This window comes from Ursus americanus, chromosome 5 (assembly GCF_024610735.1).
Source record: "Ursus americanus isolate L20-20 chromosome 5, mUrsAme1.1.p, whole genome shotgun sequence".
Taxonomy (NCBI): Eukaryota; Metazoa; Chordata; class Mammalia; order Carnivora; family Ursidae; genus Ursus; species Ursus americanus.
Window position 1 is genome coordinate 20245095 of NC_142131.1, and position 16962 is coordinate 20262056.

Below are 16962 nucleotides of genomic sequence, written 5' to 3' on the forward strand. Positions count from 1 at the left end.
GCTCAGCGGGAGCCTGCTTCTCCTTCTCCCTCTGCCCCTCACCAGCTCTCTCTAATAAATAAAATAAATAAATAAATATTCTTTTTAAAAAAAGAAATTTCAAAAATCATAAAAGTAGAATAAACATCAGAAACTCACCTATGCTGGAGTTTTATACATATGAGGTTAGTCTTTTGAAGGATGTAATGAGCAAAGACTCAGTCTTCCAATAAACAAACACTCATCCATCCAACAAATAAGAGTATTGACGACTTCTTTTAAGGTCTCATCCTGGTTTGGGATTATATAGTGTACGAAAACACATAATTATGCTCAAGAAATTTCTATTCAAGATTGTTAGATCATATGAGAGTCAAAAATTCCTCAAAATCCTCAAGACTCAGTTTTACTGATTGAATTTTATGACTATTTATAAGAAGTCTAATCAGGGCCATGAAAGTTATTATCATTTTGATCAATGTAGGAAGGAACAGGTCTAAAAGCTGTCATTTAACAAAATAATAATAAATCTCTCATTCATTCACATATTTAAGGAATATTTATCAACTGTTCATGATATTCTAGGTGCCAGGAACAGAGGGGCAATTAGACAGACCATGGACCCTGTCCTCACAGAGTCTAGTGAAGAAGAGCAGGAAGTTGAAAGATTAACAATGAACTGGGTGAATGTTAAGATGGGATAAATACAGGGAAGTGTGAGGCCATGCAAAGCTCCATTAAACCTTGTGGGAAGGTAAGGTGAAGCTGAGACCTGAAGAATGAGTGAAGGTAGCTGACTGTGTGCAACGTACCTTCTTGCTTCTGTCTTGGAACCCACTTCCCTCATTCCCTACACGCCCTCCCCACCTCTTCATTCCTTCTCATCCTCTTGGATTTAGTTTGGGTAGCATCTCTTCAAGGAATTCTTCTCTGAATCCTCCAACTCTACCAGTCTAGAGGGGACACCCCACCCCAATGCTCTCACTGAACCCATATATATCTGCCTCCACCAGTCCTCTAATTGCCTATATAATCTTGGTCTCTTGTGCTAATAAAATTCAAGAAGAGGCATTTTTGAAGCTTCTAAGAAGGCTCTTCTAGACTTCCAAAAAGCCTCTGAAATAGCCCCTTTCACTTGACAGCCACCTTGCTACTAGCCACTGATGAAGCTGATACACAGAGAGAGAAAGGAAAAAGAATGGGAGGAAAACGGAGTCAAAACTACTGGATTACAATGTTCCTGAATTCCACTCTGCCCCTGGACTTTTGGTGTTGTGAGCCAACAAATTTTCCCTGTACTAAAGCCATTTAGAATTAGGTTCTATAACCTATAGCCAAAAGCAGAGAGACTAATAAAACATTATGGATGGGAATCCTGTCTTTTTCCAACAAACCATTTAGTCCATAGGAGTTGTTCAATAAATGCTTCTTGAATAAATGAACAACGTAATTCAAGGAGAATATCTAACAATGAAATTACTAATTTCATACCTAAATAAAATTGAAAACAAATTCTGTTTTAAAATTGTATTTAGAAAGCCTGCCATTTTTAGAGGTTTCCCTGTATTGTAAAGAAAGTACATCCTGTGCTCTGCTGTTCTAAGCCTCTCTACTCAGTCTTTCATCTCACCCCTCTGGTCCCCTTCATGCCCACAAGGCAGATCCTTTTACTCCCTAATTACCCAGTGTCCTCATATTTCTCTACCCGCCCCACTTTCAAATCCTGTTATCCAGAAAGAGCTGGTAAGCTCACTCATACTGAGTTCTTTGGATCTGACTTAAACAAAGTGTTAGCATTTCTAGAGATATTTGCAAATTATGCAACTTCAGTTATGAGCAAGCAGGTAAAGGAGGCATTTGTGGAGCCTGAGAGTCATCTCGGTGGCCACGAAACAGCAGGAAGAGATGCTTGATTTCCATGAACACATAGGCAACTCCAGCCATTGTCATCAATGGCCAGCCCGGCAGATCAACAGGAAAACACTCTTATTCATTTTATTTTTTTTCCTTATTCATTTTCTTAAGAGCAACTAAATCCAGTAACCAGTGAACCACATGACCAAGTGATCTTCATGCTTCTAAGAAGTTCTGACTGTAGACGTTATCCCTGGAATGGGATTTAACTCCTTCTGGTCTGTATCCCATTTGTAACTGACTAACTTTGCAAATAGAAGAAGAATCCACAGTAAAAATTTCCCTACTTTCAAATCCCATTAGCTAAATAAACAATACTTTATTTACTCCATCCATGAACAAACTCAAGATGTTATAGACCCCAAATTCAGATAAAAACTAAACTCTTAAAAAAATAAAAGTAGATGTCCCTACATAAGTGTTCCAATTTAGAGCAATTAAAAATTGCTTTGGCAAGGTGCCTGGTTGGCTCAGTCGGTTAAGCATCTGCCTTCAGCTCAGGTCATGATGCCACGGTCCCAAATTCCACCCCCATGTTGGGCTCCCTGCTCAGCGGGGAGTCTGCTTCTCCCTCTCCTTCTGTGCTCTCACTCTCTCTCAAATAAATAAATAAAATCTTCTTAAAAATTGCTTTGGCTACCTTTTATTTTGCAAATCAGATATTCCAGAATCACCTTTATTTCCAAACGTAAAAGCATCCCACTGCACACCTCAACAGAACTGCCTGTATATCCTTAATGTCTTTCCAAGTAATTTTATGCAGTCAGCACCCTATACATTAGGGAAGGAATGGATGTATGCTCTATGGATTTCTTATAATAGCAATGAACCTTCATAATCAGACCCATTTCTTGATTTTGCTTACTTTTTTATGCAGCCACATTAATACTACATTGTCAGACAAAGACAAGAATGAACATGAGACTTGAGTTAAAAAAAAACCAACAACAACAATAACAATACAGCCATCCAAGGAACAAGTGCTGAGCTTGTGAAAAAAACAGCTCCCATTTTATTAAATAATAGCGTTCAAGCAGGGATGTCTGAAGTACTCTGCAAGGCTAATTAGGACAGATCAATGTACACTTACCTCTCCAGAAGGCTGAAAGGTGTGTAGTGACTATGTGTCATTAAAAATTTACTTGACCATGGGCATCAGATGTGCATGAGAGAATGACCCTGGTGAGCACTCTAAGTTTCCATTTTACTCATGTCATCCTCAATGCATCAAAAATGCTGTAGATGCCATTACTATCACCCAGCCTCATAACAGCTGATGTGCTATATATGTTTGAGAGGGTGGTATCAATTAACTATATCATCCATAAAGCCATACTTGCAATTACTACCACTTCACAATTTATCATTAACACATTTGGCAGATTTTTTTCCAAAGTAACATTTATTTAAAGGTTAATCAAAATTCTTAGAACAGCATTTATTATAATGTGATTTTTGATAATTGACTAAATCAGTGGCTCTTAAGAAAAACACCCTTGTCTCAGTCCTGCTCAGTATACGCCACAGTGCCATTTGGGGGAAAGAAATACATATTAGAAATGTTCATTTCAGACCTCGTCATGGAAGATCATATATTAATGTAATCAGGTGGTACATTTACATGCTCATTAGTAATCCATCATTAGTCCAAATGCTCACTATTAGGAATAAATGTACAACGAGTTATTCAGAATACCCAGAAATAGTATTTCTTATTTAAACATTCAGAATAAGCTGACTGAAATAAGTGCACACCTTGAATTTGAACTTTCAAGGCACATCACTAAAGTCAATCAGTTATGTCAGGACACTCTTCTATAATAATCTCAATTATAAAATTCCTGCCCCTCCCTAACGGGGAGGTGGAGTTCCAATATCTGAATCTTTTGAATTCGCTATAACTGCAAAAATTCCTGATGAAGTGTGTGTTTAAATTTTATGCTTTAATACATAGCATGCCACTAAAACCACATTAGTTATGCTTTATGCTGTTTAATCATATGTCAAAATCTATAAAATCTCTTCTAGCATGCTAAGGTAATTTGACTGCAATTAATCAATCAAGGAAATAAATAAAACGTAATAAATGCCAAATAATGTAACTTCTTTAAAAACAAACCACTATCTACACATTTATTCTAAAAATACTTACTAACCAACACCAATGAAGGAAAAACAGAGTGAAAATTAGGGTTGCTGAATCTTTTTCCCATTAGTAGCTAGCTTTCTCTAAACTTACAAATGTTTTCAAAAAGTCTCTGGCATGGTCTGACTTTCCAACTAAAATGTAAGCAGCTTGAGGGTCAAAACTTACCGTTTTTATCCCGTGTCCTACACAACGTCTTAATCATAATAGGTGTTTAGTAATTGTTTAGTGAATGAAGAATGAATAATTCCAAAATCCACAAACTAGGTTCTTTCATTATAACGTTTAGGACAACAGTCATACTTAATCTTCTGAGAAAAATTGTGTATTATACTTTGTTGGTATTTAACCAAAGGTAGTAGCACTCTTTTCATTGATTCTCTCCTTTTCTCAGAGTCAGGAACCAACAAGGAAAGGTAGTAGATATGTGTGTTTGTATTTCTTCCTCCAAATGAAAACAGCAACATTCTTTCCAAGGATGTAATTTAACAGTTAGATACAGATTTGACCCAAGAGTAGGAAAGTCCATTGTAAGTCATGGATCCAGTCAGCAAGAATTTATTAAGCACCAAACGCATACCCTGCACTATGCTAGTAACAAATATACCAAAGGAGTCAAAAGCATGCATCTGTATTCCAGATCAGGGGAAAAGATTATATATATATATATATATACACACACACACACTCAGTAAGCATTATTGGCTACACTTTACTCCACACAAGGCACAAATGGGTAGGAGGACAGCCAACAAATCTGAGTTTTCAACAAGGGGATAACAAAGAAATTAACCACTAACTGTATATCAAGCAGAAAGTTATGAATATCTCTGAAAAATTACAAATTTCCATTGGAACTCTAGGGGAAAAGTTGGTGAAATCATGGAAATTGTAAAGAAGCAGGTGGCATAAAAAGAGATCAAGAAAATTTCCAAGATAACATAAATAAGTGCGTTTACTAGTGATGAAAGAATTGAAAGTAAGCACCCAAAAGTTTTCAGAGTAAGTTGCTCACTTTCTTGATAATGACTGAAGTTATTTGTTCTTCTCATCAAATTAGTTTGGGTGACATAAAATGGTAACTTCTGGATTAATGACCACCCAGTACAAAGAACACTGACGAATTTTCCTTTCAAGGTTCCTGGTGATAATTATAGCTGAGAAATCTCAGTACTGAAAGTAACACGAGGATATTACAACAAACAAGAGTTGCCCCTCCCACTGCTACCCCACCCACCCACATGTGGCTATTGAGTAGTTGAAATGTAACTAATCCAAACTGAGTTGTGTTATAAATGTAAAATACAAACTGGACTTCAAAGACTTAGTTTAAAAAGAAAAGAGAATGTAATCAATCTAGAAGAAATTTTTATATTGATTACCTATTGAGATAATATTTTTTGGATATACTGAGTGGAAATATGTTATTATTTTCACATGTATCTTTTTACTCTGAATACTAAAAAATAATTGGGCAGTACTAGTCTAAAGTCATTTTAAAAAATAATTTTTGAAGTATTTCATACTAGAAAGAAAGCAACATGCACTGGTATTTTAATATGATATATATAATATGATTATCTGATAGAAAAATGTGATATAATGAGCCACTCAATTCCTCCTCAAAATACGCAGCCAGGAAAACAAAAGCCTCTCTCTAGATGACCTGAATCTTTGTGCCACTCTGATCTAACAGTAAGTAGCATCAGTTTTTATGCCTCCCATTTTCTCTGATTGGCAGAACACTGGGCCTAAGTTCAGTTTACTCTACTGTAAGCTTCTTAGGGAGGACCTTGGTTTTCTGGTTCTGTTTTACCCCACACCCTCTTTATTACTTGCCTTGGTTCTGCCCCTTACTTTAATGGTCTTATTGTAAGTTTCAAAAAAAGCTTTTTGGAACTAAGAGCTAAATAGCATATAAGAAAGTGAATGAGGGGTACCTGGGTGGCTCAGTGGGTTAAGGTCTGCTTTAGGTTCAGGTCATGACCGGGGATCCTGGGATTGGCCTGCCCTGCATTGACCTCACTGATCAGCGGGGAGTCTGCTTCTCCCTCTTCCTTTCTTTCTGTCCCTCCCCACCTCTGCTCCTGCTCTGTCTCTCACTCTCTCCCTCTCAAATAAATAAATAAATAAAATCTTTTTAAAAAAAGAGAAAAAAAAAGTGAATGAACCCCTTACTATGGCGTAATCAGTGAGACACCACTGTCCAGAGCTTGGGGAGACTCATTACGTAGGTGACCCCTCTCCCTGTTACAGGTGTGAAGCACGATGCATGTTTAGCAATAGCAGGCCAGTACTCACATTTGAGATCATAAAAAGAGAGGTGACCCCATCCATGGCTGTCAACCAAGAGTCAGTAAAATAGGAACAACATTCAAAGTGCACAGTGAGCACTGAAGTCATATATGCAGCTATAACTAATATGGTATCATATCAGATAAAAAAGCAACTATCTGAATACCTAGAAATCGGGCAGTGGTGGTGATACAGAGCTGATCATATCCTGAGAGACACCAGAGCACAGAGTGACGACATAGAGACAACACTCAAGGATCCAAGGAGACCTGGCAGAAGCCTAGTCCAATAAAGAGACAAAAGGGTATAATATCTGTGACTATGGGCCCCACAGGCCCCTGGGACCAGGCTCAGGGTCACGGCCTCCCAGATCTAGTGGACCACACAGACTGGAGTTGAGGATTAGCAGTAATATGGAGCCCAGCAGTTGTAGCTGAGCTACCAGATGTGCTCACTGAGGAAGAAAAAGTCAAAGGCTCTACATATGCTTCCTATTGTTGTTGGATTTGGTCCAGGGACCAATGGGCTTGGCTGCAGGTGGGAGCACCAGTCCATTCAATTCAACTTTGTTCATGCAGATGCAGGGCAAGGAAGGGAGATGATGGCAGTGTCTCTCTCCTTATAAAGTGGAGGAATAATATTGGTTCCTACACAACTCTTATTCCAAAATTAATGCCTCAAGGATATTTAAGCTACTTTAAAAAAAAAAAAAAAAACACTTCCCAAATAGCTTGCCAAATTTATGAAAAACCCACTGCTTCCTGTTAATCCCTATTCCTCTCCAAGAAATGCTTGTAATATTATTTAATAGTGCTATAGATTTAGACTAACACAGTATAATCTTAAGGTTGTAGGAAAAGTACAGAATATGTGGAATGTTATGTAACCTTAAGAGTCCTTATAATAAATGCATTTTAAATAAATGAATAAAAATAAGAAATAAGTAAGAACTTTCTCAGATCTACAGAGATAGGACAGGATACAGACAAGATCATGGTCCTACAACAAAATCAGGACCACACAGTCACAAATTGCCAGAAGGCAAGAAATATTCTAAATCAACTGTACTATTGACATAGACTTGTATGTTTTCTTAAAAGTGTTAAAGGATTTAGCACACAAAAAGTTTTTATTTCAGAAAATAAAATTAATAAAATGTTAAAATGAAAAGTAGCACGTATTTGGCAACAACAACAACAACAAAAATGAAGAAAGTCTCAGGATCTCATCAATAATAAATGACCTGTTTAACCTAAAATATATTATCTCAGGACACCTGGGTGGCTCAGTTGGGTAAGCATCTGCCTTTGGCTCATGTCATGATCCCAGGGTCCAGGGATTGAGCCCCACATCCGGGCTCCCTGCTCCGCGGGGAGCCTGCTTCTCCCTCTGCCTCTGCCTGCCGCTCCCCCTGCTGTGCGCTCCCTCTCTCTCTCTCTCTCTCTGTCAAATAAATATATAAAATATTTTAAAATAAATAAATAAATAAAATATATTATTTATATCTCAGCAAAATTTTTTAAAAAAATGGACCAAGACTCCACTACTGCATCAATTTTTTTTTTTTAAGATTTTTTATTTATTTATTCGACAGAGATAGAGACAGCCAGCGAGAGAGGGAACACAAGCAGGGGGAGCGGGAGAGGAAGAAGCAGGCTCACAGCAGAGGAGCCTGATGCGGGGCTCGATCTCACAACACCGGGATCACGCCCTGAGCCGAAGGCAGACGCTTAACCGCTGTGCCACCCAGGCGCCCCCTGCATCAATTTTTTAAAAAGAAGTATGAGTTCAAAAGAACTAAGGGTGAATTTCACAGAGTAGATGTAGGTAATTTCAAACTGGCTACTAAGCTGATAAAGGTAAATGATGCAAACCAGAGCTTCCTATATACACACCTTGAGATTCTAAATCAGGGAGACACAGGTAGATTAAAAACTCTATGAACATCTTCTGCCCAGGGAATATCCCAATAACACACTCAGATGCAGACTCAGACCCCCTCCTTAGTCCAAGGGCAACCCCAAAGAGGCCTTCCTGACACCGCAAGGAGGGGTGAATTTCTGCAACAACAACAAATAAAATGAAAATATTTCTAGCTTACATGTGGTAAACCCACCTATTTGTGGTTTTGAGAAACTTAGACACAGCCTAGTAAAAATTCTAAGACAATGAGTTGTCACAATGTGACAAGGGCATTAATTCATACTGAGTCACTCTCCTAGTGCTTCCTACTAAAGACCAACAAAACCAAAATACGTCCCCCAGCATATCAGAAATAATGTATTTTCTACTTAGTTCAAAGGGAAAAAAAACTTTTATAACTTAAGAAAACTCAAAATATGTGACAATCTGTCACTGAATTAAAGTAAGTTATAGTAACAAGTGACCATGCATGCATAATGCCCACTGTAGCTATGTGTTCATCTTCACATACAAAGGCTATTTCTCAATGGTCAGAGTAAAACTTTGGCTAATGGTGCTGATGGAAAGATAGGGCTTGAGAAGAACCAAAGCTATGCGTAATCCAAAATCATTGGTATTTAAATCTGAAATGAGTCTTTGAACTTACAGTTGAACATGTTGTGAGAACACTAGACTCCTGTTACTTTACCAGCGCTCATTTTTATAAAATGTTTGCCTTGTATGGTGTACTTTACTGAGGCTTTAATGAGCAGGGCATATCACCATGGGTGCTGGGGGTCAGGGAGGGTCAATCACAAGCATTTCACAGTTCCATTATTGCTAACACATGCCCCCCAAACAGAGACAGGGGACCTGACTGGGACCCTTTAAGAAACAAGGGACTAGTAGAGACATTGTCTCTTGACTTGGGAATGGGAACAAGGCATTCCTCCATATATATACTCTGTATTACCTCCCCTTAACTGAGTATTATTACAGTGTATTGTAATTGGCCATTTAGTTATTTGTATCCTTCATGAAACTGCAAGATTTTTCAGAAAAAAAGTTTATTTCGAAATACTTAAAAATTCACAAGAAAGTGTAAGGAAATGTACTATCTGTGTACACCCCCACTGTTAAGATCTTGCATGATTACAGTATCAAAACCATCTGTGCATTGGTATAATGCACAGAGGTTATTCATATTTCAGCTGTTATACATGTACTTATTTGTGTTTGTGTGTATGTGTGAAGCTGTATGCAACTTTATCACATGTGTAGCTTTGAGTAACCACTACCACAATCAAGACACTTAATTGTACCATTACAAGATTCCCCAGTGCTACCCTTTTATGTCTATATCTACTCTCTCCCTTGCCCTCTCACCCCTGGAAACCACTAATCTGTCCTTCAATTCTATAATTACATTATTTTATGAATGTTGTATAAATGGAAACAAACAATAACGTAACCTTTTAAGATACACTTTTTTCACTCAGCATAATTTCCTTGAGGTTCAGACAACTTGTTGCCCTATCAATAGTTCATTCTTCTTTATTGCTGAGTAGTATTCCATACCATGGATATATCATAGTCTGTTTAACCATTAATGGACATTTTATGTATTTCTAGTTTAGGGCTATTACTAATAGAGATGTTATGAGCATTCATGTACAAGTTTCAGTGGGAAAATAAATTGCAAGATTTTTAAGGGGATAAATAGTGTTTGATTTATTACTATATCTCCAATACTTTATACAATACACAGTAGGCACTCAAAAATGTTCATTGAAGGAATGATAAATAAACCACAAAATTGCCTCTAAATAAAATATAAAATAAGACTCATCTTGTGGGAAAAACATAATTAGCTGGGAGGGAAAATGTCAGCAAAAGGTCCTGAAAGTTGCTTTGCAAGCAAAGGAAACCATCAACAAAACGACAAAGTGACCTACTGAATCGGAGAAGATATTTACAAATGATATACTGTTAAGGGGTTAATATTCAAAATCTACAAAGAACTCCTACAATGCAACACCAAAAAATCCCCAAATAATCCAATTTAAAAATGGGCAGAAGACCTGCATAGACATTTTTTTCAAAGAAGACATATAAGTGGCCAATAGACACATGAAAAGGTGCGAAGCATCACTTATCGTCAGAGAAATGCAAATCAAAACCACAATGAGGTATCACCTCATACCTGTCAGAATGACTAAAATCAAAAACACAAGTAACAATAAGTATTGGTGAGGATTTAGAGGAAAAGGAACCCTTGTGCACTGTTAGTAGGAATGCAAATTGGTGCAGCCACTGTGGAAAACAGTATGGAGGTACCTCAAAAAATTAAAAATAGAACTACCATATGATACAGTAATTCCATACTGGGTATCTACCCACAGAAAATGAAAACACTAATTCAAAAAGATAAAATGCACCCTTATGTTTACTGCAGCATTATTTACAATAGCCCGATTAGGAAAGCAACACAAATTATGTCCATTGATAGATGAATGGATAAAGAAAATGTGGTACATACATACCATGGAATATTATTCAGCCATGAAAAAGAATGAGATCTTGCCATTTGCAACAACATGAATGGATCTAGAGGGCATAATGCTAAGTAAAACAAGTCAGACAAATACCATATAATTTCACTTATATGTGGTATTTAAGGAACAAAACAAAGGGAAAAAAGAGACAAACAAGAAAACAGACCCAAATACAGAGAACAAACCAGTGGCTGCCAGAGGGGAAGTAGTTGGAGGGTTGGGTGAAATAAATAAAGGTTATTAAGAGTACACTTATTGTGATGAGCACTGAATGATGTATAAAACTGTTGAATCATATTATACTCTTGAAACTAATGCTAATTATACATCAATCAATCAATCAATAATTTTAAAAATTATAAAAAAGAGGTCCTGAAAGTTGCACTCATGTTTTTAAGTCTACAGTATTCCAAAGGATGAACACACACACACACACACACACACACACACACACACACACACACCTTTTTCAGTTTGCTTTAAATATTGAGTTTCCTATTAAGATGGTGTTTGGATTAATAAGCTACAGCTGAACTTTTTTGGAAACAACTGAGGAGACTTTCTATTCTAGCCAAAATGAATTAAGAGGGGTTATGTGTACCCTCCTTCGTAAAACACAATAACAACAATGACAAAAAATATAAGAAAATGGGTTTTTTAAGACATGGACATCACGCAACAAAGAGATCCCTAAGAAATGAGAAGCCAAGGAGGTAAATCTTCTGCTTGCCCTGCTTACAGTCTTGAAGGTTTCTTAGCAAAGGCACAGGAAGGGTAACTCAAGAGAGGCAAACTCCCTAAGTTGAGGAAGCAAGTCTGAAAGTATGGGAGGATAAGTTGGCTATGGTTCACAGGACAGAGCACCTGGCAGAGAGTTGCTGTATAGAGAAAGATCTCCTGAGACTGGCAGGGCCCCACTTAAGAATTTAGCAGAGTACTGATCTGGGCAAATGTGTGAGGAAACTTCCCAAGGCTGGATATTCCTTAATTCTAAGGAATAAATAGATCTAAACAATGATCAATATCTGCTAATATCACAAAAAGAGAAAGAACCAAGTAGTCTTGCTCAGCCTCTTCCAAATGCATTTGGTCAAGTTCCTAATCTTAATTACCAATTAGTAGAAAAGACATGGAGCAGAGGAGCTTATTAAACAACTCCACAGGAAGGTATCAGCAAATACAAACTATGGAGAGCTCTACCACCCAAATAATCCAGTTTCCTTAACAAACAAGGAAAAATAGATAGAGGGAAAACCTACAGAGTATAAGAGAAGAAAAATAACCAATTGCAATGCGTGGGTTTTATTTGTATTCTGTTTCAAACAGTAAAAAGTATTTGTAAAAATTTAAGAGACAATTGGGAAAATCTGAATATTGATCGTGTGTATTTGATAACAATAAGAAAATACTGACTTTTAGGTGTGGCTCATTTTTTAGGTGTGATTCATTTTTTTCAATTAAAAAACAAGTCCTAAAAAAAAACCCCAAAAACAAAAAAACAAACAAGTCCTAATCTTATAAAGATATTTGCTGAAATATTAAAGAATGAAATGAAGTCATGTCTGGAATTGGCTTCCAAATAATTTGGGGTGGGGGTGGGAAGTGGAAATAGGGATATGTTGAGGGTGGGGGTGGGAAGTGGAAATAGGGATATGTTGAAACAAAATTACCCATGAGATGATAGTTGTTGAAGGTAGGTATAGGTGTATGAAAGTTCATCATACCATTCTCTCTAGTTTTTAGTATGTTTCAAATTCTCTTAATAAAAATTTAGATAGGTAAATTGGAAATACATCAATAAATACATAATAAACTGAGGCCGTGATTCAGGTTACAGGCCACGATGAAAACTATTTCTCAGACATGGAGATATCAGAGTGTTAATTTACGAGGACAAGGAGGACTGTGATTTGTAGCATTCCCTTAAGGGAAGACTATATTTTCTCCACACAGAACACTGGCTTTTAAGGAAGGATAGACCTTCTTTCTGAAAATAGACCTGGCAGTATGTAAGTGGTTGACTACCTAACTGAAGACACCAAAAGACATCAAAGGAGACCAAAAACCTGGGTCTACAGATGTGGTTGTTGTGTCTTCCTGTTCTTTTAATAAGGTTAGGTTTATGAGAAGTCTAACAGAGCATATGGCTGCTATCCTTCCAACAGCATTCCTGCAATACAACTCAACCAGTTCAATCTTGCCATTCCTATATTTCCTGTTTGCTCATTGTCACAACTCTACCTTCCACGCACACTTTTTAGTTTTTGGTTTTGAGGTCAGGAAGATGTCCAAAATTTTTTTTTCCCATTCAAATAATTCATTAGAAATACATTCCATCTAGAATCTAGTTGTTTTCACAGCAGGAAGGACACTGTGAGTAGCTTGTCCAAGGTTCTGCCAAAAGAAGTCTCCTCTCTCCTCTTATCTGAACCCTACCCATTCAAAAGGATATGTCCAAAGCCAATAAATGGAGTTTCTAAAAAGATGAACGTTACATCTTTCATTTAAAAAAAAAAGTCCTCATTGTCCCTAGTTCAGTATCCTATAAATAACATGCCTACATTTCTTACTCAAGAAATGAATTGAATTGCCGACTTTAAAAAAAAAATAAAAAATCGATGTAAATTTTAAATTCTCAGTATATAGTTAGCTGATAATCCTGTCTGTAATATTACTGTAGTAGTAATATTATTAAAATATCATGATGCACCCTAATGTTCATTTTCACTAAATACCTAAAAAGGCCAAGGGACCTTGGCTTTAAAATATGATTTAAAATCTGATGCGTGCTTTAGAAGCAAAATCAGCTTTGGGGACTCATAGCTAGCGAGCATTTTTGTAGGTTGGTTACATTTTGTACTGCAAGATACATTACAGAAATTGTAACTGAACTTTTTGAAATATTTATCATCATTGTTACAACTTTCATTAGAGTGTTTTTCTTTTTAGATACAGTCTTGCTTATAATGTCCATTTTTAAAAGTTGCTACCCCAGGCTTATAAAACAAAGTTATAATTGTCTTCCCATCAACAGTATTAAAAACATTCATCTCCAAGAAAGTGTTATAAAGAAATTCCACTGCAATGATAATTCAAATATTAAAGAATATATTAAAAAATGATAATGTATGATAGAATACCAAATGATTAGAAGTTCTTTGCAAGACTATACTTTAATTTCTGATAAAAGCAAAATACCCATATAGTAGCCAACTAGTCACATGTAGTCTATGTAAATTTAAATCAATTAAATTTAAATTGTATTCAAAAATTAGTTTTTCCATTGTACTAGCTACATTTCAAATGTTCACCAGCCACATGTGGCTACTAGTTACCATACTGGACAGTGCAGATATAGGACAATGTCCATCATCTCAGAAAGTTTGATCGAGTAATGATGGTCTTTGTTAGAGAGATCATTACTGATGAATGGATGTACATATATCAATTTATTTCTATCAAGTCATTTTTCCTTTGGTATGGAATTAAACCTATAAAATTTAAATAGCTTTTCTGGAAAACCTATATTCTCATGTAAATATTTAAAACTGTGCCACAAGTATTGCAGTGTAGATTTTCTTTTTCCTCTCGCCAAAGGGGAATGGAATTTCGAAAGATTTCACCTGCTCAAGATAGGGAATTATGGCATTAGCCAGTCTTCTTCCCCCTTTGATTCACATTTTTGTTCTTTATAAAGATCTATTCTAACCCTGCTGCTTTCAAGTTTACCCAGCAATGACCCAAACTTTATTTTGCGGCAAGGAATTCCTACTTAGAGGGCAGTACCTCGGGCTCAAACTCCGCACTTGTGAAGTTTGTTAACTAGTGTAAGAAAACTCACTTCCTAGTCAGGTCCTCCTACCAGGAGAGGAGGCTCTTACACCCTTCCAAAGTACCAACAAATTCTTTAGTCTAACAGTTTCTCATCTCTCAATTCAGAAAGATGCATTTTGTAACATATGTAAAAAGACAGAAACATGTTAAGGTATAAATAATACCATATTGTCATGTGGGAAAGTGAAATGCTCCTGCAGTAAGATATTGAATAGGAAGGTCTGTCTAATTCAGCAGAGAAACTGAATGAGATCATCTCTACCATTCATGCTTAGCAAGGAGCCATGCTGCAAAGGAAAGACGGAAACACAAGAGTAACAAAGTAAATGAAGATAGTATGAAAAACGTCTAAACAGGGCTAAACCAGATGCATTAAATGCTATTCCTGAAAACCTTGATGAACAGTAGTATGTCTGTATTTAAAAGACTAGATAAACCATATAGCTGACCCAGATGGTTAAAAAACAAAAAAAGCAATTTATAATTACATCAATATAGAGAGTTTCAAGTATTTTCATGAAAAAGTAAACATTAATGAATATTTAGTATTGAAAATAATTTGGCTTTAAAAGTAGAGAGTGCAAATAAGAAAAAAATAATAAAGTCTAAGTAAAGAAATACTTAATACAATGGTCCAAATATTTGTGAAGTGGATCTTTGTCCAGAACAGTGTATTGTTTGGAAACAATTTCTACAGTAGATTCAATAGCTTCCATGGTGCCAAAAATGAATTAGAACCTTAAAATTAGCTATAGAAATTAGTTACAAACTAATGAGTTTGGGGGGAAAAGAAAGAACACAATATGCCAACTTTCCAACCCTTCCCGCAAACAGACTTTCACATCTTAAAAATTACACTTTCTTTCAAGATTCTCTGCATCCATAACGTCACTTTTTTCTCACTTGCTCACTCCCCCAAGGAAGTCTAAAACCAAATAAGCTGCTAGAAATGTTTACCAACAAAATATTATTTTCCAATCAATTTTTTCTTAATTTTTAAAATTGAAAAAGGGTTTATTATAATTAGGTCACTCCTCCTGGCATAAGGCCCCTGAAACATTGTTTCTCAGACACTAATGGGTCCTGGAAAAGTTTGAAACTCTCAATTCATTATGACTTTGAGTAGCTGTTTTGTACCTAAGAATGAGAATTGATGGAGAGGTTGGGACTAAACACATAATTTTATGAAATATGATGAAAACATAAGGGTTTTGTTATGACGCACAGAACAATCAAGAACTTGTTTCTTTTTAGCAGGCTCCTAAAAAGTACCTCCCGTATAATTATTAAATAAAAACACTCACTTATTCAGTCCTCAGCTAGCTTTTAAACTCTGAATAAGAGAAGTACACAGTGAGAGAGGTACTTACATGGTTTCCTTGGATACTGGATGATGCCATTCAGGTCTATGTTTTTATCTGAAAGTGGTGCCCTGTGGAGAAATGAGGCTCAGTGAGTGGCTGTTTATACATAGTAAGTAAATAGGAACTTTGTTTATTTTACAAAGCATTTCTTATTTTGACCCAGATTTCTTTTTCTCATCATACCCAAACCTTGTAAACAGCAGTAATATGGTAGAACAGGTACTTTGCACAACTCTTTCTAATACCACTTAAGAAATCATAATTATTAAAGCAGAAGCTCAGAATGCTTTGGCTAAGCACATTACTCCTTGGGCGACTTTATATATCTTAACTACCGTATTTATGTCAGATATATCAATGAACATTGCCTGCCTCTCTATTTTCCCTCAAGAGGAATTGTTCTCAAACTGTCAATAAAAAAAATTAATCTAAAAAAAATTCACATAAGGGATAAACATCCTTACCTTAATCAAAGAGTAAGAGAACTCTAGCTTTACCAGCTCCTAAACATCCAGGGTTTCCGCAGACATGAACTGTCTTTTAAATGTAGTAGTGGGGTCCTAGATTCTCAGTAGTTTAAGGGCTACGAGCACACAATTTTGACATTCGGTTCTCAGAACTACATGCTGTCTAATTTTGGTAGCATGATTAATCCCTCCTATGTGATAAGTTTTAACCTTCTAATATTTCTCTGGATCGAAAAGAACAAATGAGCTACAGCAAAGAATGGCAACTAACTTTAACGCTTCACACAATTTAATAATCTGAAATGAAGTAAGTGTGTGCTATGTTTCCATTAAAAAGTTTCCAGCCACAATTAATTGAACAAAAACTTGTCTTGTTCCAAGATTATTCTTGGAAATGTAATTTTAAAGTCTGCGTGAAATGAGGAAACTTACTTTTTTACCATATGAAAGCAATCTCATTTTTTAGGAATGATTTTTGGATAGACTTCCAATTTGATATTTTCCAT

At 36.2% G+C, this 16962-nt stretch overlaps 1 protein-coding gene across 31 annotated transcripts in view; it reads right to left on the minus strand.

Moving 5' to 3' along the window:
• Positions 1–16736, minus strand: part of LOC123791494 (uncharacterized) — a 132913-nt gene extending 116177 nt beyond the window's left edge. For 12 of the 31 annotated variants that reach the window (XR_015724415.1, XR_015724407.1, XR_015724412.1 and 9 more), the window contains exons 1-2: positions 16454–16688; positions 15996–16057 (exon numbers count right to left, since the gene is read on the minus strand). The gene's annotated coding sequence lies outside the window, so the exon portion shown is untranslated. Of the gene's footprint in view, positions 1–15995; positions 16058–16453 lie in introns of all 31 variants that reach the window. The other 19 variants (XR_015724434.1, XR_015724432.1, XR_015724431.1 and 16 more) reach the window with 12 other exon arrangements.
• Positions 16737–16962: the final 226 nt, after the last annotated feature.